The sequence below is a fragment of the Tursiops truncatus genome, chromosome 10 (assembly GCF_011762595.2).
Source record: "Tursiops truncatus isolate mTurTru1 chromosome 10, mTurTru1.mat.Y, whole genome shotgun sequence".
NCBI classification, from domain to species: domain Eukaryota; kingdom Metazoa; phylum Chordata; class Mammalia; order Artiodactyla; family Delphinidae; genus Tursiops; species Tursiops truncatus.
Window position 1 is genome coordinate 97,184,741 of NC_047043.1, and position 27,773 is coordinate 97,212,513.

General features: G+C 48.6%; 1 protein-coding gene and 1 non-coding gene across 6 annotated transcripts in view; one reads left to right on the top strand and one right to left on the bottom strand.

Annotated features, from left to right (window-relative positions):
- The window catches only part of ATG7 (autophagy related 7), a 237,019-nt gene that overhangs the window by 193,224 nt on the left and 16,022 nt on the right, over positions 1–27,773 (top strand). For 2 of the 5 annotated variants that reach the window (XR_012323919.1, XR_012323920.1), the window contains exon 19: positions 1,580–25,856. The exons of the other annotated variants lie outside the window; for them this stretch is intronic. The gene's annotated coding sequence lies outside the window, so the exon portion shown is untranslated. The remainder of the gene's footprint in view (positions 1–1,579; positions 25,857–27,773) is intronic. 5 annotated transcript variants of the gene reach the window in all.
- On the bottom strand, positions 5,590–5,662 carry TRNAG-ACC (transfer RNA glycine (anticodon ACC)). Its single transcript has one exon. It is a non-coding gene; the product is annotated as a tRNA-Gly (tRNA).

Here is a 27,773-nt window from a genome sequence, read left to right on the forward strand (position 1 = left end):
TAGAATTTAAGACATGGCCCTTTTGTTAACTGATAAAATTATAATGTATTACTATGTTTGGTTGTTGTTCTAAAATAATAGTGTTCTTTGAACTAATTTCAAAGGGAGGAAAATGAGCTGTCATTGAAATGACTTGCAGTAAGTTTTGCTGAGAAGACCGTGTCATTTGCAAGTCCTTACCTGGACTTGAGGAAGAGTGTTTTAGTCACCATTCCCAGCACTCAGAAGTCCTCGTAAGACAATAGACGCCAAAGGAAATGGGCACTTTGCCAGGAATCTGGGAAATTCAGATGCCTGCAGTATCCCACAGCCCACAGGGCCAGAAAAAGGACTTGACAGCTGTGTGTGCCCTAGAGGCCAGTGGGCATCTAGGAGAGGGGTGGGGTGGCTAAGTGCTGGCTGTAGGTCTTTTGCAGCTGCTGGGTCACTGCTGACTGCTGACTGCCGACCTCCATCCAGAGACATTTGAAAGGCTAGAAAGCACAAGGTGTGGTCGTAAGATCTGGAGTTGACTTTTGGCTCTACCATCTTTGTAACTTCAACAAAGTTGCCTAACCTCTTTGAGAGTAAGACAGGTGCAATAATAAGCCCAGGGTGATTAGAGGCAGCAGGTAAAATCATGTGCACGGGAATGCTTTGTAAATAGAAATTTCCTGTTCTAAATCTTGGTTTCAGTTAATGAGTTTCTTTACCTGTTGTATCTACAAATGTGCCTTCTATCCCTAGTATATTTATTATTATTGACTCCAGGTAGTAGTTAAGGTGTAGTTGACTTCCGTATTAGTTAAGGTATAGGTTAAAGTACTGTAACAGAGAGACCCCAAAATATGGCAGTTCAAACCAGACAGAAATGTGTTTCTCTCTCATATAACAGTCTAGAGCTGTGTTACCCAGCATGGTAGTCCCTAGGTACATGTGGCTGTTTGCATTTAAATGAATTAAAATTAAATAAAATTAAAAATGTAGTTCCTCAGTTGTACTGGCCTCATTTCACCTCTGCAGTCCTCCGCTCTACCAGCTGAGGTATCAAAGGGTGCATTGTAGTGGCCTTATTTCAGATGCTCAGTAGCCACTTGACTGAGGCTGTTGTATTGAAAGGCACATATAGAACATTTCCGTCATCACAGAAAGTCCTGTTGGGCAGCCCTGCTCTAGAGGAGTGGTCCAGAACTTGAAGGGTGGCTCTGCTGTACAAGGTCATCCATGGACCTGAGTTCCTTAAATATTACTGCTCTGCCACTCCCTAGGTAAGACTTCATAATATTTTTTGTGTGTGCGATGGATCCCTTTGGCAATGTGACAAAGCCTACAGACCACTTCACAGGGTAATATTTTTTTTTGAGTGATATTTTTAAATGTGTAAGATAAAATTCATAGAATTACAAAGGAAAGTAATTACGTTGAAATACAATTATCAAGGTAATGAAAAATGAAACAAGCTCGTAATGTGGTAACATATGCTTTATTAATACATCAAATAATGATCTAGGGGCAAGTATAATGACTACTATAATTTCAAAATATTGATGAGTGGACTTCCCTGGTGGTGCAGTGATTAAGAATCCGCCTGCCAATGCAGGGGACACGGGTTCCAGCCCTGGTCCAGGAAGATCCCACATGCTGCGGAGCAACTAAGCCCGTGTGCCACAACTACTGAGCCTGTGCTGTAGAGCCCGCGAGCCACAACTACTGAAGCCCACGGGCCTAGAACCCATGCTCCGCAAGAAGAGAAGCCACAGCAATGAGAAACCCGCGCACTGCAATGAAGAGTAGCCCCCACTCGCCGCAACTAGAGAAAGCCCGTGTGCAGCAACGAAGACCCAACGTAGCCAAAAATAAATAAATAAATTTATTTAAAACAATAAAAAAATATTGACGAGTTCATATAATATTTCAAGATAATCCATAACAAATATCATGTGGTGTGAGAATATTTGTAAATGCCTGTTGCTGACAGAGTCTTGGATACTGCTAATATACTATATTTTTCTCCCTACCTGATAACTGAAGGAAATGCTAAATTTCAAATAGAAATTAGTGAAAATAAAGTTGTATAGCTTTTTTCCCCATCCAAGTTTATAGGCCAACAATTCTATCTATGGACCCCTTTGCAGTCTCTGGACTTCAGGATTAAGAAACCCTGCTGGGTGTTGTCAAAGCTGGCTTGGCAATGCCAAGTCCACCCTCTGGAAAGGGGGAAAGAGAGGAAGTTGAGGGCAAACGATTTCCCTTTTAAAGGGCATGACCTGAAAGTTGCTTGCCTCCCATTGGCCGGCAGTTAGTCACATGACCATCAGTACTGTAAGGCAGGTTGGGAAATGTAGTCTCCAGGGCAGCCCTGTATCTTGCTAGTAAAAAACCGGGAGGAGGGCATCCCTGGTGGCGCAGTGGTTGAGAGTCCGCCTGCCGATGCAGGGGACATGGGTTCGTGCCCCGGTCCGGGAAGATCCCACATGCTGCGGAGCGGCTGGGCCCGTGAGCCATGGCTGCTGAGACTGCGTGTCCAGAGCCTGTGCTCCACAACGGGAGAGGCCACAGCAGTGAGAGGCCCGCGTACCGCAAAAACAAAACAAAACAAAACAAAACTGGGAGGAATTCTATCAGTTAAAGGAAGAAGGAAAGAATGGATATTAGGATAACCAGCAGTCTCTGCCATAGCTTTGTTCATAATTATGAAACAAAGTATCTTTTCAAAAAATGCACTGCTTATTTCGTACACTTGCAGGGCTAAGTCAAAAATGCCAGGAGAAGTTTCACTTCTACTAGCTGTTGACAGGCCCCCAGTGTGGTACCAGTTCCTGGGCCATGCAGTGTCTAAGGGATGTAGCACATTTTGAGCTAATGTCCCCCAATTCTGTGCCTATAGTTGCTGGCAACATTGTCATTAGCACAGAGATACCATTTTTATCAGTGCCAGAAGTGTGTCGTCCCTTGTTTAAACTCAGTATGCCCTGATCTGCACTTACGGAACTAATAACAAATTAGGTGTCTGTTCCTGTCACCAATGACCAGTATTCTGTGTGCAAGAGAACATCAAGTAGAAGGAGGCAGGCCTTTTCCAAACAAACAGATCCCTGAACAAATGCCCTTTAAAGTTTAAAATAACAACCCCTTGGGTTGTACGGCCTTTAACTTCTCAGAGAGCTTTAAGTACCTTAACTCTTCTTATTTGTAAAGTGCCCAGATCATGGTTTTTTTTTCCTTTTCTTATTTTTCAAGTTAGTTAAATAAATAGCAGTTATGACACAGTAGCACATGGCCAGCAGCTTTTAACTTGTAAACGGAGGGTTTGAAAAGGCATAGTTAGAGGCCAGCTTGGTCTGGCTCCTCCTGGCAGGAAGGAGGCAGAGCTGTTCCAAGGCCAGATAGCACTTAGAGGGCCAGGCGACCCCTTGCACACTGCTCGTCTCCATACAGGGGGATGTTTTTCTGATGGAACACGACTGTTCAGTGCCATTTTCTTTAAGGTCCCAGATTGTGAGCTCCCAAGGGGCAGGCGCTGGAGCCGTCGGAGCCCTCACAAAGCCTGGTGCAAACTCTTGTGTGTCACAGGCGCTAGGCATATGTTTGCTGGCAAATCGTTCGTATTTTCTGAGCATTTATAATGGCCTTTTAAGTAAGTGCCATTTTAAAGTTTGGTGAATGAAGGGTGGTTTTTGTTTAGTCTTAGGGTCATCATTGTTTTGTTGTGTTTGTTCGGCCACCCCGACCCTAATCCATCTCTGGTTTTACAATGTGATTCACTAGGAAAATATGACTCCGTTAATTGAATGCATTTTAGAGCCAACTTTCCAGGAACCTATCTATTTATGTAAAGTGAGATCCACTTGCAAGTGCACCTTTTGGTGCCAGCGCTCAAATTTTCCCTGACTTAGTTGCTCCCGTGGTGTTTCAAGTATCTTCCCGTAAATCAGGCAGCCAGCACCCCATACTTGTGAGGATTATTTGCTGGGTCTTGTGATTCAGTCCAGGATCCTGATAGTGACCTTGGATTGGTGATATAAATAGACTAGGATTTGCCAATGGCTATTTTTATAAAGGAAGCTTTCTAAGTTGATTTCTTTGAACCCAGAATGACTTCCTCCCTCTGGCTTCCCCTGTTTTCCTCCACGGCTGGGGAGATCCTCTCTTCGTTCTTCCTGCCTATCTTTCCCCTCCCCCAGCCAGCTGGTGTCTGCAGAAATCAGAAGGAAGGTACGTGCCTGACACAGAGCTGCCTGAAATTGAATATCTTCACCTCCTTTCAGGATCATCTTTCTTTTATCCGGCCCAAGAATGGCACCTGCCCCGCCCATCAGGCCACAGGATCTCTGGGACTGGATGCCTTGTCTGAAATAGATATCCACCGGCTCTCAAGCAGAACAATTCCCTACTTCGTATCTGAACATATATTTTACAATATTACCTCTTGTTTGTCTTTGCAGGTTTGCCCCTGCCCCAACTTTTTAAAAAAGATCCTAAGTAGAGTTACTGCTAATGAACCAAACTGCCTCCCTTGAGGTCCCCTACTTTTCCCCTACCCCAGCCAGCCTCCCTGTGCCCAGCCTTGCATGCCCACCCCAAGTGACGCAGAGGCAGTGGTGCCTGGTCAGGCCTTCCCAGAGGACATCTTTGCCCCACTGGGCCTCCAAAGCTCTCTTCCCTCCTTAAGGGGGCCTCCGCCCTGCCCACATCCACCATAGTAAGTATGCTGTCAGCTGGAGAAGCTTGCTGTTCTTTGCATCCTTTTCCCAGGTTTTCATGCTGAAAACAGCACATTCTCAACATGAAACAAAAATTGATTCTGCTCTCTTTTTCACCTTGTGTTTTTGACCATGCTGTTCTTGGCAGTCAAACTTCCAGGCTTGGGGGTAGAATTGATAGCTTAAAGTGTAAATGTTAACTTGGTTGGCAAAATGCCATTTGGAATCTTAGCTCCCTTGGATAATTTACCAGCATGTGTGGCTTCACCCACCCAGTGGCCTTGAGTGTCTTCTTAACTTTACAACTGGCTTGCCTCTTGGAGCTCCCCCACCCTTCCACCCGCCAGCCAGCCCTGACCGTTGGACCCCTTCTCCCTTCCTGGGCCAAGTGCTGGAAGTAGAGAGACTGTTTTCGATTTCTGAGTTCCACCAGAAGCTCAGAGTCTGGTGCTGTGGTCTCGCCAGAGGGACCACAAAACCAGGTCACCAATGATGCTCTGAGCTTTGGTTCTGCCTTGGCATAGGATTAATGTTCCATCTCAGAATAACTATGAAGATCAAATGAAATAATGTATTAATGCTTGAAATGCCTTATGAAAGGTAGAGAGCATAACAACAGCAAGAATAAATATAGTAGCTACTGTTTTATACGTATCTATTGTGTCCCAAGTACTGTGTTTAGTGCTTCACGGGATCCATCTCATTTAATTTAATCTTGACAACTATTTTTTAAAAGTATTAGTATGCCGGGTTTTTTTGGTTGTTGTTTTGGTTTTTTTATTTGGTTGTGCTGGATGTTAGTAAGGCAGGCTCCTTAGTTGCAGCACATGGGCTCCTTAGTTGCGGCAGGCAGGCTCCTTAGTTGTGGCATGCAAACTCTTAGTAACAGCATGCAAGTGGGATCTAGTTCCCTGACCAGGGTTCGAACCTGGGCCCCCTGCATTGGTAGTGCAGAGTTTTATCCATTCCGCCACCAGGGAAGTCCCAGTATGCCCGTTTTATAGAAAGGAAGGTGAAGCTCGAAAAGATGAAGTTACTGGTCAGGATCCCATACCTCGGGAAAGTGATAGAATCAAAATTTGAGTCTGGCCAATTGACTTTATGGCCCGTGCTTTCAGCTATTAAGTAGAATTTTCCCCTCCCCATTTCAGGATTGGTAAGAGAAGCATAATTAACTTCCAAGATGGGGATTTATAGTTCTTTTCCTTGGGATACATATTTTACCTTCCATTTTCAGATCAACAAGCAGTTTCTTGTGCTCAACCCTTAATCCCTTCAGCAGAAGGAACTCAGTGATTTTCCCACTGGGAGAGGGAGGCTTGGGACGTGGCTGCTTGTTCCAGGAGACGCTGCCCACTCGTCGCCCACACTGAACCTCCCAGTGCACTGACTATACCTCAGCCAACGCAACGATGGTTCTTGTGTAAGCCGCTAGCTGTCAAAATGACTAAGGCTCAGAAAGTGCCACTGCATTTCTGTTCCCGGGGTGGGGGATGGGCAATGGACCTAGGAGGGCATTTAGAACCACTCTGCTTTTAAGAGCCTTGGGGCAGGTGTGAGTTCATCAAGCTCCTGGCAGAGCTCGTGGCCAGCCACACGGAGAGTCAGACACAGAGCCCCCATCCTACAGAAAAGACGGAACAGGCACTGTGACTCACCAGTGTGTGTATATTTGGCAGTAAAGGACAAGGTGCGTCAACGGAGAATTCCGAGAGGGGAGAGATGGATACAGGCTCTTGGGACGCCCCCATGAAAGAGCATTTGATCTGGCGCTGGCGTGTATGGGTAGAATTGTGAGGAGAGAAGGATATTCCCAGTGAGAGAAACAGCCAAGTGTCTTTGGTCAGTGTTCCTGAGAGGACTTGATAGAATTTGCATTTTAATCTTAATTCAAGAAAAGGCACATGATAAAACTTGCCACTTTGCAGAGTGTTCATGTCTTAGGTGAGACACGGTGCAATTTTCTTCAGTGTCTTAACTGAATAGTTGTTGGAGGGAAGTGAAAGTGAGCAAGGTTGTGGTGGCGATGGTTACATAGACACGTGTGTGTTAAAGCTCATAGAGTTATTCACCAGAAAATCAGGGTTTTTACCATATGTAAGTTTTAAAAATAAATATTTCTTTAAAGTGTGAAAGATGGATCCTTCCCCTCAGAGAGCTTACAGCTTCACGCGAGATCAGGTGGTCGCCTGTCTTGCATAGTTAAATACAGTCTCTGCCACGAGAGAGGTTGAACAAAAGAATGTTGGGGAGTGTTGGAGCCAGTGTGGAGCACTGCTGGCTGCGGGAAACCTCACCTGTCCTGACGGCTGGGTGGCCTGTGCGGTGTGATCTTAGAGTGGAGAGTGGTCAGAATAGAGGCGCGGGAGCAGGGGCATGTCTTGGGACAGCTCACGTTTCCTCACCAAGTAAGATATATACATGGCAGATAAGCACATGAAAAGATGTTCTGCATCATCCGTCATTGGAGAATTCTAACTTATAGCAATAACGAGATACTATCACACACCCATTAGAATGGCCCAAATCCAAAACACTGACAACACCAGATGTTGGCAAGGACGTGGAGTAACAGGAACATTCATTGCTGGTGGGAATGCAAAATGGTGCAGCCAGTTTGGAAGACAGTTTGGTGGCTTCTTACAAAACTAACATGCTCTTACCATCCATCCAGCAATCACACTCCTTGGTGTCTCCCCACATGAACTGAAAACCTATGCCCATACAAAAGCCTGCACACAGGTATTTATAGCAACTTTATTCATAACTGCCAGAACTTGGAGGCACCAAGATGTCCTTCAATAGGTGAATGGGTAAGCAAACTGTGATACATCCAGATAATGGAATATTGTTCAGTGCTAGAAAGGAATGAGCTATCAAGCCATGAAGGAAAACTTAAGCGCATGTTAGTAAGTGAAAGAAGCCAGTCTGAAAAGGCTGTGCACTCTATGATTCCAATGATATTACAGTCTGGAAGAGGCAAAAACATGGAGGCGTTAAAAGCTCATTGGTTGCCAAGGGCCAGGGGAGAGAGAGGATAAATAAGTCGGCAGAGCACAGAGGATTTTTAGGGCAGTGGAGAAAAAATGGCTCCATCCCTGTCCTTTAGGACGTCTGTCCAGCTGGGGACACAGAGGCAGTACAGAGGGAGCAGAGGAACTGTGGATTCTTCCTCTGTTCCTAGAAGAAGTCCAAGGAGGAAACTGACCGGCCTTGGGGGCTCCCAGCGGATTCTAAAGGAAGAGACACATCTAAGATGTGACTAGAAAGAGCGGCAAACAGAAAGAAAGCAAGAAAACCATTCTACGCCACAGAAACTGCACGTGGAAAGGCATAGACTAGGTGAGAGAAAGGAGGACAAACCATATGTGACTCAGATGGCTCGGCAGAGCTAGGAGCCTGGGCAGGGAGGCTGAGGCCGGACGGCTGAGCCACGCAGGGCTTGGTCGCCTGCACGAGGATGTGGGAACTTCACGTGGAGAGCTGTGGACACTGGAGGGTTTTGAGCAGGGTGACATGATCAGATCGCTGCTTCAGAACGATGGCCCCGGAGTGCAGGACAGACTGGAGATGATGCGCTGGCCCTCTTAAGAGGGACAGTGGCTTGGCTGAGAGCAGGCCGGAGGGAAGTGGAGGAAGTGAGAGGGTGTAATCTGCAGGCCCTGATGACCGGGTGGGTGGGTGGTGAGGTGGTGGGGCCTCCCTGGGCTCTGGGTCTCGCTCAGATGGCGGGTGGTGGGGGCCACAGAGAGGAGGATGAGCATCTGGGAGAGGAAGGTGAGGGACTAAAGCTAGCAAGGTTGATTAGAGCTGTGCTCTGACAGAGCTGAACGCCAGCACAGAGAATTTGTCTTAAAACCCACGGAAGGCACAGTCTTGCTGCAAATCACTGTTCTGTTAGCACTCTTTTCTTTGACACATCAGACTTCAGCCAGAACCTGGAATATAGATGGACATCTGGGAATTGTTAGATTCCAGAATAAACATTTGACAGCCTTTGCAGTCCTAAAGTGGCCTGTACCCAAACTGACAATCGGGGGCTTGCTGAAGTGTGGAGGGAAACTCGACGTGAGCCTCAGAGCCAATGCAGTTGGTTAAAAGAGAATACCTTTTGTTGAATTCTAACAATTATTTTTTAAAATATTGAATTTAAACAGTAAGGCAAACAATAGAAACAATCTTAATCCCTCTTGACCCCAATTTTCTCATCTGGTAAATGAAGGAAGACCTGTTGATCTCAGAGTTCCCTTCCAGCTCTGAAATTCTAGCCTAATAAAAATTTTCACCAAGATTTTTTTAAAAAGACTCATGTGAATAAATGCGCAGAGTACACTGCTGTCCCTTATTGAGCTTCAAACATTTTTTAATCCAAAATTTTAATTTTGAAACTCCAACTTGCCAGATTTCCCAGAGTATAAATCCCCTGACCAGTAAAGTGTTATTCTTTGAAAATACTGTAGCCTCGGAAGCTCTGAGTTTACAAGGCAAGGAGAGAGGAAGGAAGGGAGGAAGGCAATAAAGTTCCACATTTTCAGCAATGAATATCCTGATACTATTAGAATGCAAAGCTAACAGCTATCTTGTGTCATATAAGGAACCCGGATGCAATTATAATCTCCATTTTATTAGTGAAGAAATATATAGGTGCAGGTGATGATTTCAGACCCTGTGCTTCCTTGGCGGAATTTGTCTGGATAGTGAATCTTACTCAGATTCTGTTCTGATGCTATTCTTAGAATTGACTTGAGAAGCGGTCGCCCCCAGCTCCTTTTCTCAGAGCAGACGGCAATCTGGGGACGAGCTGTCTTACACTCATGCTCACAGTATTGTTTGTTGTCACCACTGAAGTCATTCGGTGAAAGGAGTTTTCCTACTTCCTGAAACATTTTTTGTTTCAGCACAATTATCTTCACTTTCTCCTTCCCATCCCCACTTTCAGATAATGACACTTTTGGGGGGCATTTTAAAAGGGAAATAGTTTGGGGGCCACATTCATACAGCTTGAGGCTGTGCTGGTCTTGCAGTGAGTAAGGGGAGGAGGGAGCCTGCCAGATGCCTAAATGGCGGCTCTGTGCTTGAGACTTCCGCACGTAAATTCATCTGATTTTCATAGGAATGTTGCTCAGCGCAATTCAGTAAACTTACCCAGGACCACACAGCTGAAAGGGGGCAGAGCTGGGACTTGAACCCACTTTGGGCAGACCCCACAACTCAGCGTGCTGCTCTACCGTGATTAGGGGACCCTGGTTAGAATCCCTCCTCCAGCAGTGTTCCGGTAGAGAACCAGCATGTCTGAAATGCCACTGTCTTCCTAGCGTTTGTTCATTGAACAGACAAGTGGAGATAACGCATCCACCTCCCTCATGGGGACATTTTAAGGATTAAAGAGAGGTAATCCCTATAAGAGTTTTGGTTTATAACTGGACAGTAAACGCCTGCTCGAGGGTAGTTTTTTTTGTTTGTTTTGTGGTACGCGGGCCTCCCACTGTTGTGGCCTCTCCCGTTGTGGAGCACAGGCTCCGGACGCGCAGGCTCAGTGGCCATGGCTCACGGGCCTAGCCGCTCCGCAGCATGTGGAATCTTCCCGAACCAGGGCGCGAACCCGTGTCCCCTGCATCGGCAGGCGGACTCTCAACCACTGCGCCACCAGGGAAGCCCCTCAACGGTAGTTTTTATGGCTACTAACAGTGGCTTCTGTGCGAGGCTCCGGACCAGACAGGCTGGGGGAATCAGACTGAGGTGGACGCGTCCTCCCCCTGCCCTGGAGGAGCTAGCAGAGGAGGAAATGGCTCCAAAACAAATAACAAGCGAAAGCAGAACCTCAGCTCGCAGCCTCTGCGTCTCTGACTTCGCCCACTTCCCTCCCAGCAGAGGTGACGTGGACCTGACAAGCGCAGTCACGGAAATCACTCTGTGGATCTGGGCCTCGGTGTGCCAGTGACCAACAGTGTGTTTAAAAAGTCCTTAAACAGCATTTAGTGGGAGCCCTCCCCCTCCTCTGCCTCCCGTCTTCCCTGCATCTCCCACCGCACCCCACCCCCAAGAATTAGGCACAGTTGTGAGTCCTGGGGGCGGGTCAACATTCTGCAGGCAGGTGGGCATTTTGTAGCACTTGTGGCTGCCTTGTTCGCATAAGGGGAGGGAACTGTTGCTCCAGGCCACACCCGGTATGGGAGAGGGAGGAGAGCCCAGTGGACAGCCAGCCGCATGGTGGCCTCTTCTGTAACATGGCGATGATGGTAGAAATGCTTGCCTAACAGAGGTGTTGGGGGGATAGCTGATCATGGATAACAGGCGTAGCGCATGTGAGATCTGTAGAGCACTCAGCAGAGCTTGATTGCCGTTACTAATAATGAGTCGGGAGGGCCTGCAGCACAGGAAACAGCTAGATGTATGAGAGCGCTGGCTGTGCAGGCCACAGGCTGACAGTGCTAACAGAAATCCCACGGGGGCTGGGACCAGCCTGGGAAAGGCTGGCTGAGAGAAGCGGCGGCGGAGTGGCGACTCGTCAGCCGAGCGTGGGTGTGCGTTGGTGTGGGACGGGCAGACAGTCTGGGCTCTGGGCGGGGCAGGCGCACTGACGGCAGGGGAGCCGGAGGGAGCACGCTGAGTGGGGGGTGTTCAGGACCCTCAGATGCCAGACTTGGCACCCAAATGGTCTCTTTCTAATGCCTCCAGGGCCTGCCATGGGATGAACTTTGATGCTCGTTCCAGGAAGCTTTGTGGGGAATTTTCCAGGCATCCAGTGGCTCTAGATGGTGGCTATACCAACAGTGACAAAGTCGATGACTGTCTTAGTGCCTCCTGATATTGTGCTAACTCCTTATGTCCCTGGTGTCACCGCTAACTCACGAGGGGCTACCGTCATTATCCTCGTTTTATAGACAGCAACATCGAGGGACAAAGAGCTTGCCTGACTTGCCCCCAGGTCATCAGCTAGGAAGTGGCCAAGCCAGGGTTCCATTTAGATCTGTCTCTCCCCAGAATGCAAGCCCTTAACCCAGCAGTATAAGGTGGCTCTTGGGAGGAGAAGATTTTCGTGCCTCCGCAGTCTGTTCACCTGCTTCCACCTGGGTCTCCTCTGTGTGGGAACTTCCCTGTGGAGGGTTCAGCCACTGGAGACAGCACATGTCCTTGGTGTAGCGTCAGGGAGCCCTGACATCCTGAAGCCAGGAGTCATGTCTTTTGGGAACTTCCCACCTTCCCCTTTTGTGTCCTCACTCCTTTTTCCTAACTAGAGGTGGCTTTACAGAAATGTGGAAGATGATTCTGTGCTAGGAGACCCTGGGGAATTCCTGAATAAGCTCAGGACTTACTAATCAATCAGAAAAGCCCATGAGCGTCACAGCGGAGTCCACAGCTCCACCTGGCCAAGGGAGTCAGCAGGGTGTGGGCAAGGCCTCCTGAGTGGCTGCACAGGGCTGGGATGGCTGGGAACAGAAGCAGTCGTGCCCCAAGGTGACAGACATCATTCTTAATGGAATTGAGACTAGACTCTAGTGCTCTTTTATATTAAAATGCTGCAGCCAATTTTAACAGTGTTTACTGGGCAATTCCACGTGACTGTGAACAATGGATTCAAACAAGGCACAATATTCACACTAGCCTGTTGAACACCCACTGCGTATCCTCCACACCAGGCCTGACGTGCCTGCGCTTAAGCGTGGACGCATCGTGGCGGGGCTGCCGGGAGTCGTAGGCAGGCTGTGAATCCCCGCACTGTTTTGATTTGGTGTTTGAAGGCGCCTTTTTACAAATTAGTAGACATTCTGGATCTACAGTCAAACAGAGAAGAGGTCCAGTCCCAGTCAGCCACCTACCAGCCCTGTGGCCTCTAGCCACTTGCTTTTCCTCTCTCAGCTTCGTTTCCTCACCTGTAAAATCGACACACATTTAGGGTTCTTCAGAAGGGTTAATGAAATTGTGTGGCCACACTTTGTGAAGCACCTTGTAAGTGTTGCCAGCAATTTGGTGTCATATAGGAAATGCTTCCTTGGTGTTTGTAACGCCCAACTCAAGTCCTTCCCGAGAGCATCCCTAAGTTGTAAGGATCAACCAAAAGTTGTGATGGTAGTTTTTTTGTTTTGTTTTTTTATTTTATTTATTTTTGTCTGCGTTAGGTCTTCATTGCTGCACGGGCTTTCTCTAGCTGCGGCGAGCGGGAGCTGCTCTTTGTTGCGGTGCGTGGGCTTCTCATTGCGGTGGCTTCTCTTGTTGTGGAGCCCGGGCTCTAGGCACACGGGCTTCAGTAATTGTGACATGCGGGCTTCAGTAGTTGTGGCACATGGGCTCAGTAGTCGTGGTCACGGGCCCTAGAACGCAGGCTCAGTAGTTGTGGCACACGGGCTTAGTTGCTCCGTGGCATGTGGGATCTTCCCAGACCAGGGCTCGAACCCATGTCCCCTGCATTGGCAGGTGGATTCTTAACCACTGTGTCACCAGAGAAGCCCTGTGATGGTGGTTCTGTACATGTTTGACCTATAAAATAAAATCAGCATCTTTCCCTTCTCATTTTTGGAGTGCGTGATGGTAGGTGATCACTTCTGTTAAGATGGTCTTCAGAAAATTCTTACCCAAAGATTATTTTACCCCCTATCCTGGTGACCCATCTCATATGAGGCATATCCATTTAGCCTATCTCTAGGCCTAGAGAGAGGAAGGGGGAGGATGCTTTTTAATTTTTACCATATGTGTGACCTGTTCCCAGTCAACGTTTAGGCAGAGGTGAGGGCTCCGGTGTTTGATTTCGAGTCATCGGGAAATCCACCCCGCTGTTCCTCGGGGAGCCCTAAACGTTGATTTGCCTTTGGGAGGGCGGGGGTTTCGGTGAAGCCTGATTTACAGCATCACCCTGGTACTGATTTCCTTTCACATACTCTAAAGGAAGTGCTCTGGTGATGTTGGCACTGAGCAAGTAACAAAGGGTTTAAAACGTCAGCTCTGGAAACAAAACTGCACCTTGTGATGTTAGGATGATTGAACCACACTTGATCTCCGATTACAGCTAAAACAACAGTTGCTAAATCCAGCTAACATGGAAAAACTAGAAAAGAAGAGGGAAAATCAGCCAAACCCATGGCCAGGGACGGAGAGAGGGGGCAGTGGTGGGACACAGTCTTGTGTTTCCACTTGCCGGGTGTGGGCCCAGGCAGCCGCCGCGTGTGGACACTGGCTGTGGGAACTCCGTGACTTAAAGTCCAGTTGAAAGAACTGCTTTTATCATTTCGAGTTTGCAGCCCCAGGCCAAAACAGACAAAACAATTTTTAAAAGTCTCAGTTCAAAAGCAGTTTGAAACATTCTCTTTTTCTCACGTGAATGTCTCCATCAAAAGGAACCCCAAAGGAACCCCAAATCTCTCCACTGTCCTGTGTGCCCCTCCTCTGATTGCCTACCTGGCAGGCTCCCCCAGGTTCACTGACTAACCCAATTAACTGGCTCCCCTGGGTGAACCGTGGCTCAGTTAAGCTGAATTTGAAGCACCTAAAATGAAGGAAGGCATTTCCTTCCAGCCATGGGCAGCGCAGCCTGTTCTGCTGCTGTCACCACAGGGAAACCCGAGCCGGAGAGCTGCGAACGGGGGTGCGGGGGTTCCCTGCAACTGTGGCGGGTTACAAAGTAGAAAAGCACCGCGTAAAGTGGTGGCAGCTGCTCCACGTCTCTCAGAAAAGCCAAAGAATTCTAATAAAGAATGTATGGTCTATTTTTAATGCTCCTAATAAATACCATGCATTCTGAGTCTATAGCAGACCCCCCATTATCCTGTCATCTTCCAGGTGAGGGTCTGTACTTTGCAGATCATTAAGAACACGACTCTCTGTCAGTGAGCAGACACTTCAAACGACAACACAGAAACAAACTCCATATATTCTGCGTTTCCCCTTGCTGCTTCAGGATTGGGGTGGAATTTGTAGGGGCATTTATCCCTCTGTCTGCTCAAATCTGACATGAGTTATTTCCTGAGGAGGAGACAGACTGCTCTCCTCTCCAGCCTGAGTGACTGACTCATAGAGGGTCACAGGAAATCACTGGTGGGGTTTTTTACTCCCTGTCCTTGTATTTGATAGATACTTACGTGGTTGTTGATGGATTGAGCGTCTTTTATTCAGCTGGTGTGAATATCTAGGTATAGTCATTTTTTTAATCAGACGACCAGGTACTGAGAAAATTGTAGCGTACTTTGTGTATAAAATGGAGATTCTCCCTCTCACAAGACTGTTTGAAAGATCAGAAGTGCTCTTGTGATAGCTGACTAGACCCAGGGAAAGGAAAAATTCCGTTTCTCCCGACTGACAGAAAACTTTGGTATTCCAGATGTGCAGGTCTTTTTCCCACACCAAGAAATTCTCTAATTCTCTGCAGACACCAGCTGGGTGTCCTACAATTCAATTCCATTCTGACACTATCTATCTGGAGGTAGAATCAGATGCCACAGGTTAAGGGCTCAGGCCTGCAAGACTCCCCCTCCAACAAGACTCTCTCCTCAGGTGACCCACGACTTCTGTCCGACTTGGCTACAAATCGAGAGTTCCCACGACCCCCTCCCCAGGTTCATAATTTGCTAGAATGGCTCTCAGAACTCAGGATACAAGGACGCAACTCAGGAACAACAAAGTGGAAGAGACGTGTAGAGCAAGGTATGGGGGAGGGGGCATGGAGCCGTAGCCCTCTCCCACCCTCTCAGCACCTCCCAGGTGTTCACAAACCCTGTACTTTAGGGACTTTTATGGAGGCTTCATCTGTAGACGTGATCAGTTATTAACTCAATCTCCAGCCCCTCTCCCTTCCCCAGAGGATGGGGGCGAGGCTGAAAGTTCCAAGCTTATAATCATGGCATGGTCTTTCTGGGGACCAGCCCCCATCCTGAAGCCGTCCAGGAAAACACCAAGAGTCACCTCATTAGGACAGAAGGTACTCCTGTCGCCCAGGAAATTCCGAGGGACTTAGGAGCTCTGTGTCAGGAACCTGGGTCAAGGACCAAATATTAGAACAAAAGATGCTCCTAGCGCCTGTATCACTTAGGAAATTATGAAGGTTATAAGAGCTTGGCCAGGAGCCAAGGACAAAGACCAAAAAATATATTTCTTTTTTGTTTGTTTATTCACCCACTTTTTCCTTTATGCATTAAACAAATATTTACTGAACCTTTCTTTAAGCTAGCCTCTGACTAGGTACTGTGGCCACAGATGAAAGAGAATTCTTGCCTTCAGGGAGTTTGCAGCCTAACCATCTCTTTCACTTTTTTCCTTCTTTAATAAAGCTGTCAACTTTTATCCTCCAATACTGTTTCCTTCTTGAGAGTCCCACTTTCTAGAGCAAGCAAGAGTCAACCCAAGTTTCCCTTTCTTCATGGGGTTTTTCCAGGCCAACCTGGGCTGTGTGTTTCACTTTCTCCAGCTGTAAAATAAAGCCCAAAGGGAGCTAACAGTATTTCCAAAGATTGTTGCGAGTTTAAAGCGGAAAAGAAAAAAAGACTGTATACCTTTAAGAAAAAGGTATTAAGTAGGTGACATTTTACTGTCAGTTCTAAGATGGGTTTGCCTAGAGAAATTCTTTTTTGTTTTATTTTTTGTTGTTTTTTAATAACCGCTTTATTAAAATATAATTCACATACCGTACAATTTACCCACTTACGGTGTACAATTCAGTGGTTTTTAGTATTTTCACAGAGTAGTGCAACTATTACCACAATCAATTTTGGAACATTTTTATCACCCCCAAAAGAAATTCCATACCTATGAACAGTCACTCAGCTCTTCCTTCTTTCACTCAATATATTTCTTGTTATATCACAGTATCACACTCAGTATACTGTAAAGCACTATGCTCATACAAACGTGATTACTGCTGCTGTTCCCTAGATTCACGGGCAGAGTATGAGATTCTTGGACCATAACCTGCACTCAGGAACCCCTGCCATGGTAGCGTTTTGACTGTCTTTTAAGTTGCTAAACAATAATAATCCTTATAAACAACAGGGCTGTTAATAACGCCCCTGCCTCTTCCTATTACATTTTTTCAAATTGCTAATTCTTATTGGTATACAGCAAAAATTGAGTTTTGTATGTTGATTGTATATCTAACAACATGGTTGACCTTTCTTATTAGTTTTAATAGTTTGAGAATTCTTTCACGTTTTCAATGTAGATCATCAGATCTTTTGCAAGTAGAAATAGTTTGGGCTCTTCTCTTCCAATTTGTATACCTCATTTCTTTTTCTTGTTTTTTTTTTTCCCCTTTGGCTAAGGCTGCCAAAATAATGTGGAATTAAAGCCCTAGTAGCAGATTCCTTGAATTGTTCCTAACTTTCCTGAGAATGCTTCTAAAGTTTTACCATTTATCGTGATACTCACCATAGGTTTTACTAGGTTAAGGAATCTCCTTTTGGTTTTAGATTTGCAGTTTTATTAAAATTATGACTCAGCGTTAGAAACACTTCCTGCGTCTATTGAGATGTTTCTTTTTTTGTCCTTTTGTAAAAAGTAGTAGTGTGGTATATTAAATTACTAGATTTTTAGAAAAAATGTTGAACCATCTTCGCATTTCTGAGATAATATTCTTCCCTTTGTCCCAGAGTGACTATTTCCTGTAGTTAAGAATTTGTATTCCTAAGAACTAACTCCCAGATATTAGTGACACCGGACTATTTTTCATGTTACACCAGTGCCTCACAACATTCAGCCGGGTGTGTGAGGATTGTGTGGGAAGGAACACTGGGATTTGTGTTCATGAGCGTGATTGTTACCATGTACACCCCACAGAGTTTACTCAGGAAGCAAACATATCAAAGTTTGAGAACCTTCTATCCTACAAAGGACTTTAACTGCGTAGGAAGCAGTGTACTACCTTCCTGCTTTAGGATTTATCACCCTTATCTACACAGAAATGCATCAGTGAACTGATTTGGGGTAACTCCTCTTTCCCTGCCTATTGGTTTGAATCATGAAATCTTTCCTACTTTGCCTGTTGGTTGAAGATCACCCACGCAATAATTTCTGCTTCAGCTGTGGGCTTTCTGTTGTCTTCTCATTTGGGAGACCATGGGAATAGGCATGGCAAAGAAAACAAACACATTAGTGAAGCAAGGTCCTGCTTACTTTTTAGTTTGAAAGGTAATCATTTCACAAGGCAAGGTTTTCTGTACTGATTCTTGTTTTCAGCCCATGAGAATGTTGACTTCATTCAATAAATATTTCTTGAGCTGCTGTCATCAAGTATCAGGCCCTGTTAATATGTCCAGGTATATCGAGTTATAATGGCACATACCTTACAAAAAACACCCACCATCTGTCCTGCCTTCAGAAAGCTTGCGGTCGGCCATTTATTAGCACTAATATCCAGTAAGTCAGACGGATGTGCACTTCCTGTGTGGTGGCCACCGCCAGAGACCTTGAGACCACAGCAAAAAAAGCTCATCTCTGACACTATGGCCCAGCGTCCAGTCCAGTACGGGAGACAAAACAAAGCACACATGAGACTTAAAAACAACATTACAAGAATAAACTCACACTTCGAGGACACAGTAGCGGAGGAGTCATATGTAAAATGTCGTCAGACTCACAACCACATAACCTGTCAGACTGTTGGTGGGGATGAGAGAGGTAGGGAGGAGGGTTTCTGCAAAATGGATAGGCATTTCAAAGGTGGGCCTGGGGGGCATTTCAGGTAAGCGAAATACTGCATCGCAAGCACGGTTGATAACGGAGTGGTACAGCCAGGTGACAGTGGTGACCAGCCAGTGTAGCTGGATAAGAAGGCACCTGAGGAGGGATGGAAGGAAGGGCAAGGAATGGAAAGAAGGACAAGGAATAAAGAGCCGGCCTGGGTGCAGGTGCATTTCCACCCGAGGGTGCTGGGGCCGGGGCAGCTCTGCGCTGGTCAGTCAGCCACAGGCCGGGTCTCTCTCATGTTCTTCCCTTGCAGTGACTGTCCTTCACCATCCCCTCCTGCCGACTTCCCTCACGCTTACTCCTTTTTCATTGGGAGGTGCTGGCCTGTGGGGGACCCTCTGGCCCTGGCTGGAGGGAGTGGGGCAGAGGCAGGCCTGAGGCCTGGATGACCCATGCAGACAGAGCTGCCACAGGTGTGCTGTAATATCCTTCCCACGTCTGCAGACATGACGAAACACACTCTGTCTGCTGTGAACAATTCATTCATTAGTCAGAGCTGCTCACAGGGCGAGTGAGCAAACGGCACGTTCTCCTCAGGAAAAGTCCTGGCTGTGCGTCCACAGGCTTCCTTCTGCTGAACGGGTTGCCCGTCAATGTGTTGAACATCCTAAGATAAACTTTTTCTTTTTCAACATCTTTATTGGAGTATAATTGCTTTACAGTGGTGTGTTAGTTTCTGCTGTGTAACAAAGTGAATCAGCTATATGCATACGCATATCCCCATATCTCCTCCCTCTTGTGTCTCCCTCCCTGCCACCCTCCCTATCCCACCCCTCTAGGTGGTCACAAAGCACCGAGCTGATCTCCCTGTGCTATGCGGCTGCTTCCCACTAGCTATCTATTTTACATTTGGTAGCGTATATATGTCCATGCCACTCTCTCACTTCATCCCAGCTTACACTTCCCCCTCCCCGTGTCCTCAAGTCCTTCTCTATGTCTGCATCTTTATTCCTGTCCTGCCCCTAGGTTCATGAGAACCTTTGTTTTTTTTTTGTTTTTTTTTTTAGATTCCATATATATGTGTTAGCATACGGTATTTGTTTTTCTCTTTCTGACTTACTTCACTCTGTATGACAGACTCTAGGTCCATCCACCTCACTACACATAACTCAATTTCGTTTCTTTTTATGGTTGAGTAATATTCCATTGTATGTATGTGCCACATCTTCTTTATCCATTCACTAAGATAAACTTTTGAATTTAAAGAGTCATAATGACCTGAGCTGCATCTTGGCCCAGGAATCACTTCCATCCCTCCTTTCATGGTTTTCTGACAAACTTGGATGCTGAACTGTGAAGTAAAGGTTTGCTTTAGTTGTAAACGGAAATGTAAGAACAATGCAAATTCTTCCCACTGGCACCCAACCTGGACCTCACCTCCTCATGAAATGTGCCCCCAGCCCCAAGATGGACCGTCACCCTCCTGATCACTACCTCCATCTGTGACCCTGTCTAGCCGTGATCTTTGTCTCTCTGGTTCTTCTGAGTAATGAATAGTAACCCTTCACGTTTGTTTTACTCTTGAAAATGAGGAGTGCCTTCGTCCCATGGTCCCAGGTGAGAGCCCCCTCACGGCAGGGCAGGGCAGGGCAGTACTCTCAGCTAGTAGGTTATAGCGCGCGGAGACCCTAGTCATCCTGGCCCCCTGGGAGCGGGAGGCTGTGCAAGGGGCCCAGCCAGTGGAGCAGGGTGAGGGTGGGGAGCTGGGACTCCTGTCGCATCAGCCTGAGAGGCGGGGGGAGCTTGCAGCAGGAGCAGCCTTACTCTCGTGTGATGCTTGGCGATTCCTCTCAGCCTGAGGTGAGCAGCTGGGTGCAGCCCGTCGGGGAGGCAAAGCCATTCCTCACAGGACTCGCCACCTCCTCGCCCTGGTCCTTTGCTGGATGCCACCAGGAGTGCTCATTCATTTGTAAAGTCCTCAAGCCCATGCATTGGCTTTCGGTAAGCTCCACCCCGACAACAAAGCATTTTGAAGTTTATTAAATGGTTAAAAATGGTCTAGTAATAATAATAACAGCAGCTAACATTTATCCAGTGCTTACTGTGTGCCAAACACACATATACTTTGTTGGCATCATTTAATTTAATCATCAAATTTATTTAATCTTCCCCAGAATCATCACTTTAGAAAGTGATCACTTAAGACTTAGTGAAACGGGGAATTCCCTGGCAGTCCAGTAGTTAGAACTTAGTGCTTCCACTGCTAAGGGCCCAGGTTCAATCCCTGGTTGGAGAACTAAGATCCCACAAGCTGTACGGTGCGGCCAAAATAAAAAAGGGAAACGAAAAGATTGCATTTTATACCAACACACTGACCAATGCATCACTAGGCTAGGCTCTGTGAGGGACGCAGAGACTGCAGGGGGCATCTGGTCCCTGCCCTCCAGGTGCTTGAGATTCAAAATGGTAAGAAGAGAATTCACAGAGCTGATTTGGTGCTAAGAACAGGCTTGTTCTTTTATTCCCTCATTTAACAGGCGTTTATTGAGCCTGATTGTTGATTTATGCCTGGTTTATGATGTGTTGGTGCTGAGCGCTGTGTGAGACGCTGCAGACACTGGTCTTAAGGAGCGCATCATCCACAACGAATAAACCAGAAGTGCGGTGCGCTGGGCCCCGCAGGAGCGGGCTAGTCTACAAGGACGGGTGGGAGGCACAAGGAGGGGTGTGAGCTGGTAGCTAAGAACAGGCTTCTCTCCCAAGGTTAATGATAATCTCCCCATGGGGTGAGGAACTATCTAGATAACATAGGGCATGTTTACCAACGGTGCCTGACAGGCAGTCAGCAGGCAGGAAGATGTATCTACTTTGTTAATGGAGTGAAAGGGCTTTGGAGGAGCCCTGAGTCCGTTCCTCTGCCTGCACACAGGCCCCCGGCCCCCGGTGTCAGTGTTGCCTTGCATACCCGGCTTGGTACCTGGATGCTCACCTGGAGGCTTTCCCAGAGGGGTTGGGAGGGGAGCAGGCCCCAGGCTGGGGGAGGACTGGAAGAAGGGGCCCGAGACAGGCACAGCCTGGAGGCAGAGCAGAGAGTGGGCTTTTCACCTGGAGTCCCGGACCTGGAATCGCCCCCCCCACACCCCACACCCGCCACAGACTCAGCGCGGTGCCGCCTGCGGGGCAGGTTGGTCTGGGCTGGCCCCAGGCTGAGCTGTTTAAGCCCCCAGCCCTCATCCCCAGCGCCTCTCAGCATGGCTGTGCGTGTTCATTTAGACCCAGCAAGACCCTTGCCAAGAAAAACAAAGAAAATGATCTCTCAGCGGTTATTTATACTGTAAACCTCCTCTGGAGCGATTTTTTTCCCAGTCCAGCTTGCAGTAATTTATTAAGAAAGATAAAGTGATTTTTAAGTGTGATTTTAAACGAGTTAGGACCATACATAGCTTGCTTTCTGTTCTTCTTCTGCTTGGATTTGATGTTGTTCCCAGAATGAACTTAGACTTACCTTCTTCTTCTGATAGTTTGGGACCACTGAGAAAAATCCCCATTCTGTAAAAAAAAAATAGCCATTACGAAACACACTGAGGCCGAAACTTTTCTGAGATGACTGAAAACTATCACTACAACTACTTTCTGAGAAGAGAGAAGAGATGGGAGGGAGTACGTGGAGCTGATTCTTTGAAGATGTTATTTTTTGTAGCCACAGTTCTTCTCTGTTAACCAAAATGCAACTTTCTGAATGTAGTGCCCGCTGTTTATCATCAGACCAAGAGAGAGAAAAGAGAAAAACGAAATAGGCTTGAAGCGCAAAACTCTGAACGGTTTATGAAATGGGTTTTTAAAAAAATATTAAGAGAATGAACCGTTGTTTCTTTTTCATCCTTAAACACTTAAACTCTTTCAAGTTATGGCCAATTAGAAAAAACCTGGAGCGCATCTCGAGGCCCAGATTTCTCACCATCAGAAATGTGTAGCCGCAAAGGAGAGGTCAAGAATTGCGGCACTTCTGAGCTGTCTGGGCTGGAAAAGTACTGACCAGAGGAAAGCCTCTAGCTGGGGCTGTGGGCCTCCGGGCTTCTCCAGCCCATTGGCGTAGCTGTGCCCCTCGGCCAGGCGGGCTGTCAGTTTCACCTGCCCCTGAGGATGGTCAAGCCAAACAAGAAAGGAACTTGAGATTCCAGCGACCCACAGTGAAAAGCTTCTAGAGTCTTAACACTGAGCCTTTCTGCTCTGAGTCGGGCCGTGCCGATGCTGTGGCGGCAGGCAGATGCGCCTTCTGCACAGGCGTCTATATTTAGGTTTGGGCAGGGTGTTGCCAAGGTAAAGAAAGGCATGGTCCATGTCGCCTCGGCATGCTGTTTGTCTTGGAACAGAGGCCCTCACCGCCTGTCCCCACGTCTTCTGCTCACAGCCAGGCCCTGTGTTGCCCCCAGGGTTAGACATTCTCACCGAGGAGAAGGCATCTCCCCAGAGCCCAGCAGTTTGGAAGGTGGCAGCGCCCTTCCTGAATGGCTGTCCTTCATGCTGGTGGTACGTGCCACCCGGCAGGGACTGGACACTGAGGTTGCCGCACTGTTTGTTAGCAGGCCGTGTGGTGGAGCCCCAGATGACCCGGGCTGTCCAGTGGCTCATCGCCTGCCTCTCTGAAGCAGTAGTCTTTTAACCCGTAGTGGGCAGCTGCTCTCCCCCGGCTCCGTCTTCTGGGCCTGCTGGCCACCTGGAGACAGAGCCCCAGTCACTGCCTGCCGTCACGTACCTGGCCACCTCGGGACCACCTAAGAGCCTCCCACCTGCAGAAGGGTGGCCCAGCTCAGCGGGCCTTAGCCAACCAGCAGCCCGGAGGCTTCTCCCGGCCTCGAGCCCCCATCCCGGAAGCCTTCCCTGCCCTCCCTGCAGGAGCCTCATTCCTGGCCTCCAGTCCTCACCTGCACTCCTCGCCCCAGTGCCTTGGCTGCCTGGTATCACCCCGGCTGCGCGTCCAGTTCACACCCCCGTTTGCTTGTGAATCACCTCTTCCAGGAAGCCTTCTGTAAAAGGGCCGATTGATTTCTTCCTGGGATTCCTTACATGGGGGCCTCCCTGGAGGCCATGCTGGCATTCCTTCTGGAACGTTCCATCCTTCAGGGCTTAGATCCAGACCATCCTGTGCAGAGCCTTAGCGGAGTGCCCGGACGTTTGCCCCCTCAGCTCAGGCCACTCCCCTGGGCCGTCTATCAGACACCCTGCCTGCTGTGCCTTACTCTCCTGGCCAGACTGAAGACTGCTGAGGGGAGGGGCCTCACCATCTTAGTCATCGTTCTATCCCCAGAGGCACCTAGCACAGCTCCCAGGTCCCTAAGGTGGAGTCCCGACTTCTGTCACCCTAAGACTGTCCCGCATCGGCCCCTCGCGGAGCTGGACAGGCTGTGGGAGGTGGTGATGGGACAGCCGCCCTGATGGGGCCCTCAGGCCCGCGGACTGAGGGGACAGCTGTACGCCCAGTGGGAGGACCCAGCTCTGCAGGTGGATTTGGCATTTGAGGCACGCAGGCTTCCTGTGAGGAGGGCTCGACCCCCTCAGTTTTCGGATTCACAGGGTCCTTGGCACAGACGTGGGGGAGCCCGGGATGAGGCACAGTTGGTTCTGTCTCTGGGAGAGCCGTGCGGCTGTTCTCGAGCCTGCCCTCCCAGGGCCTTCAGAGCACCTTGGAACCCCCCGGGACCAGGGCTCCTGCTAGCCTCGTACCCTTGCTCTCAGGGTGAAACACATCTGTCCCTTGTAAAGAATTTCTGCTGATCCCACCAAAAAATGAGCCCAAAGCTTGTCACTCTCAGCAGAGAAAAAGCGGTTCCACGTGGGAGGGGCAGAGCCCCCAAACCCCCACCCCCGCCCAAGCCTGCTGCCCACACTGGCCGGCTGGGGATGAGACCCCCTCCATGAGCAGGTCAGCCAGGCCCTGGCTTCTCTGGGCCTCTCAGGGCCGGTGCCTGGGTAGTGGGAGTTTGGAAGGACTGTCCCCAGGACCCAGGTGAGCAGGCTGGAGGGGACCTGAGGGCCTTCTGGTGAGTTGGGAAGTAGCTCATCAGAGACAAGCTAGGGAGCAAGAGGAATGTCCTTATGGATTGCCATTAGTGAGTGCAGCCAGCTCCCATAAACCCTCTGGGAAACGTGCAGCCGGTGGCCTGGAGACAGCAGGGCCGGGGGCGGGCCCCACCTTGCCCGCACCCTGCTCCAGCAACAGTGACCATCACCACTGACGCTTGGAGTTTTGTCCTGGCCACGGAGCCTGGACTTCAGGATGGGTCTGTGCCTTCCCAGGACCTTTACCGGGACTGCAGAGGAAGAAAGCCAAAACCTCCACTTCGCAAGAGGTGCAGAGTTTCACGCGCACCTAGGGAGGATGTTTGTGTTCCGCGGAGGTCACTGCCCTTGTTTTCAGAGTAAACGTTTGTGTGAGCACACCCGGTGGGGGGCCTCCGGGGAGAGTGGACCCTCTCACCTCTCCTTCCGTGGGCGTGGACCAAGCCTGTGGCTCTGACCCGGGACAGGGCAGCCGAGGACCACCCTGGTGTCTAGGGTTCCACGCCCAGCTCCGCCTATGACCTTGCTTAGGCCGTGTCCCCTCTCTGGGCCTCGGTTTCCCCTTCTGTAACAGTGGGTGGGGGGACTTGATGTGTGTAAGATGATTTCCAGCTCTGACATTTAAGGACTCCGATCCTAGCTATTTATGCTCAGCCTGCTGGTTCTCCCTCCAGGACAGACTTCAGATATGCACACTGCTCTCTGTTTCTCCTGGCACCGTCGGTGATCGTGTTGCTTCCTGCTTAAGTTCAGTGGCTTAGAGTAAACCCAGACTCCTCACCATGGACCCTCTCGTCGCAGACCCTCTGCCCCGAGCTTTCCCACCGCAGCCACATCCTCTGCCGTCAGTCCCTGGAGCACAGGCGCCCGTTCCTGCCTTTAGATCTCTGCGCCTGCCGGTCCCTCCACCAAGAGCCACCCTCCCTCTGCTCTTTGATGGGCTGGCTCCTTCCCATTTTCAGATCTCAGCTTAAATGTTGCCTTCAAGAGGGCTTACAGAAAATCCCTGTCTAAAGCAAATGCTCCTCTGTTACTCCATCTCACACTCCCTGTTTACTCTCCTTCATGGTACTTAGATGTCTTGGAGCTATTTTCTTAGTTCTGGTTGTGTGTTGGTCTCTTGTCGCCCCCACTAGAACGTGAGCTTCGCACAATCAGAGGCCTCCTGAGAGTGGGGGCCGTATCTGCCCCGGTCACTGCTGCACACCCAGAGCCTAGCATCGGGCCTGGGATGCAGTGGGTGTTCCCTGTTTGTTGAATGGATAAGTGGCTGGCTGGCTGGATACTCCATAAAGAGTATCGTTTTTCTTCCTGATCTCTCAGTCTCAGGCACCATTCTCCCTCAAGGGTCTGAATGTAGCAATGAGGGAGATGTTACGTAAAACAAGTGTCCATTATGAAGTCCTCAGCCAGTAGCCAAGAGGGTTTGTGTTGCTGTGGCCTCAGCGCAGTTGGACTCAGATTCATTTAACATTTCTTAAGGGCCTGCCTGATGCCAGGTTCTGGGTGAGTGCTTTCCATTCGTATTTTATTTACCCATGACAACCTTTGTGAGGGTGGTGGTGGAAACTAAGTCTCAGACAGATGAAGTAACCTCGCCTGAGATCACGGAGCTGTTCAGTGGGAGAGCCCAGATCTGTACTTGGGAGCACCTCGCTCCCTTCCTATCCGGCACCGCCGAGCTGAGCTGTAGCCGTAACAGGGCGGCGGCCTGGGAAGGGTGTGTGTGACCTCAGGTGGCCTCTATTATCCACCCCACTAGGAGGAACCTGGAGCCCAGGGTTGACTGACCATGCGGGGCATCACGGGAACCTGACAGAAGGTCTGTGGCGTATCTAGCCCCGGTGACATACAGAGCGTGGGGGCTCTACTGGGATGAGTGACAGCTGAGAGCCCAGAGGACAGGCCCAGTGATCCTGCCCTCTCTGCGTGACCAGTTAGCTACTTCAGGAAGGCCTTTCTTTTCTTTTCTTTTCTTTTCTTTCTTTCTTTCTTTTTTTTTTTTTTTTAATTTTTAGCTGTGTTGGGTCTTCGTTGCTGCACGTGGGCTTTCTCTAGTTGCGGCGAGCAGGGGCTACTCTGTTGCGGTGTGTGGGCTTCTCACTGCGGCGGCTTCTCTTGTTGCAGAGCACGGGCTCTAGGCACAGGCTTCAGTAGTTGCATGTGGGCTCAGTAGTTGTGGCTCGTGGGCTCTAGAACACAGGCTCAGTAGTTGTTGCACATGGGCTTAGCTGCTCCGCAGCATGTGGGATCTTCCCGGACCAGGGCTCGAACCCATGTGCCCTGCATTGGCAGGCGGATTCTTAACCACCGTGCCACCAGGGAAGTCCCAAGAAGGCCTTTCTGAGGCGAGCACAGACTCTGTCGTACAGCTACCCTTCAGAGGATAGTTCTCCCGGCAAGATACTCCCTAGGAGCCTCACAGTGACTTATTGCCAGAAGCCACAGTGGCGAGAGAGCATGGGGCATGGAAGCAGAGAGACCTGGGTTTGAATCTGGGCTCTGCTGTTGTCTAGATGTGTGACCCTGGCTGAGTCATCTGCCCTCTGAGCCATCAGCTTTTTATCTGTAAAGATACCATGGTGTGGTAGAGATTAAAGAGGGTCATATTTGAATATGACACAGAATTGGCCCTGGATGATTCTTGTGACTGAGCAGGTGAAGGAATGACATCACAGACAGGAGGAAACAGGTTTGTGGTATTTTCAGCATGAAAAGCTTTAATTAGGCTCTTCTGTGAGATCAGTTACCCACAACTTGTAAGAGCTTACCAAAAAATGTTCATGATGGCAACAGGGATTTTTTTTTTTCCAGGTTAAGTTGTGTTCTCAATCATTTCAAGCAAATAACAGCAACTCCTGTGTACCCAGTGTCGGGTACTATTCTGAGCACTTTAAATCCTTTGTCACGACAGCATTATGAGGGATATGCTGTTTTTGTCTTCGTTTTTCAGATGAGAAAACAGAGGAACAGAGAGAACAGGTAAATAGCCCAAGGTCACCCAGCTAGTTAAGTGGCAGAGCAGGGATGCAGTCCAAGAAGTCTGGTTTCAGAGGCAGAGCTTGTTACCCCTCGGCTAAACCATGGGGTGTTGATTGGTGACTAAAGGGGAAATCCTACCCAGGGTAAGAGAAGGCCTGCCATCTAGCTGAGGAAGCAAGGATGCTAGACCGTAATGATTCTGTTCCGCTCAGTGGTTGGAAAATTACACTCAGAGTAAAACGGTTGGGAAACAGTCTGGGTGCTGAAAGGGTGGGAGGGGGCCCTCCTTGGGGACTGCCCACCCTCTGCCTTCTTGCCCGTTTTGGAAAAGTCACAGTATTCCTCTTATTATATGTTTTGGCAATTATTATAAATATGTATTTATATTCTGTGAACCCACACACACACCTTTTAGCTTTTTTTTTGCTGAATTTTAAAAAT